The following is a 596-nucleotide window of genomic DNA, read 5'->3' as shown; positions in this document are numbered from 1 at the left end:
AGGGTGCAACACCGGGACTTCCCGGGAGGTCACCCATCCCAGTACTACTCCGGCCCAAGCGCGCTTAACTGCGGAGTTCTGATGGGATCCGGTGCACTAACGCTGGTATGATCGCACCCGTTATGAGCTTGTCGCAGTGTGTACTTAGCAAACCGCGACCCACGTGCGAATCCACCCCGGCCACCCACCCCCGTCGAGGTGCACACCCTCCCTCGCGAAGTGCGCCCCGTTCGCCAAGTGTGAGCCCTGCCCGGGTGCGCGCACCTTGCTAGGGCGTCGGGTGTGCACCCGGCCCGGCCTACGTGCGTGCACCTGGACGGGGCGTCGTGTGCGTGCAGTGTCCCGTCTGCAACGCGGTGCCCACACACCACCTCGGGCGCAACGACCTGCGCTCACATGTGGGCCGAGTGCACCTTGGTGCATGTTCGGGGCGCCTCGGGTGCACGCTCGATCTTGCCCCGGTGCACCAAGGCGCTCGGTTTGCCCCGGGTGCGCACTTGGTGCAAGGTGGGCACCCAAAATAGGGATCAAGCACCAAAACACAAGTTTCGGGATGCAAAATGGGACCCAAGGACCACAAATGCGTTCCAAGACCC

The 596-nt window shown here is 64.4% G+C and overlaps 1 non-coding gene across 1 annotated transcript; it reads right to left on the bottom strand.

Annotated features, from left to right (window-relative positions):
- Nucleotides 1-119, bottom strand: LOC131864339 (5S ribosomal RNA). Its single transcript, XR_009363171.1, has one exon. It is a non-coding gene; the product is annotated as a 5S ribosomal RNA (ribosomal RNA).
- Nucleotides 120-596: the final 477 nt, after the last annotated feature.

This window comes from Cryptomeria japonica, unplaced genomic scaffold, assembly GCF_030272615.1.
Source record: "Cryptomeria japonica unplaced genomic scaffold, Sugi_1.0 HiC_scaffold_83, whole genome shotgun sequence".
NCBI lineage: Eukaryota > Viridiplantae > Streptophyta > Pinopsida > Cupressales > Cupressaceae > Cryptomeria > Cryptomeria japonica.
The sequence above is the reverse complement of the archived record's forward strand: the minus strand, read 5'-3'. Positions and strand labels throughout refer to the sequence as shown.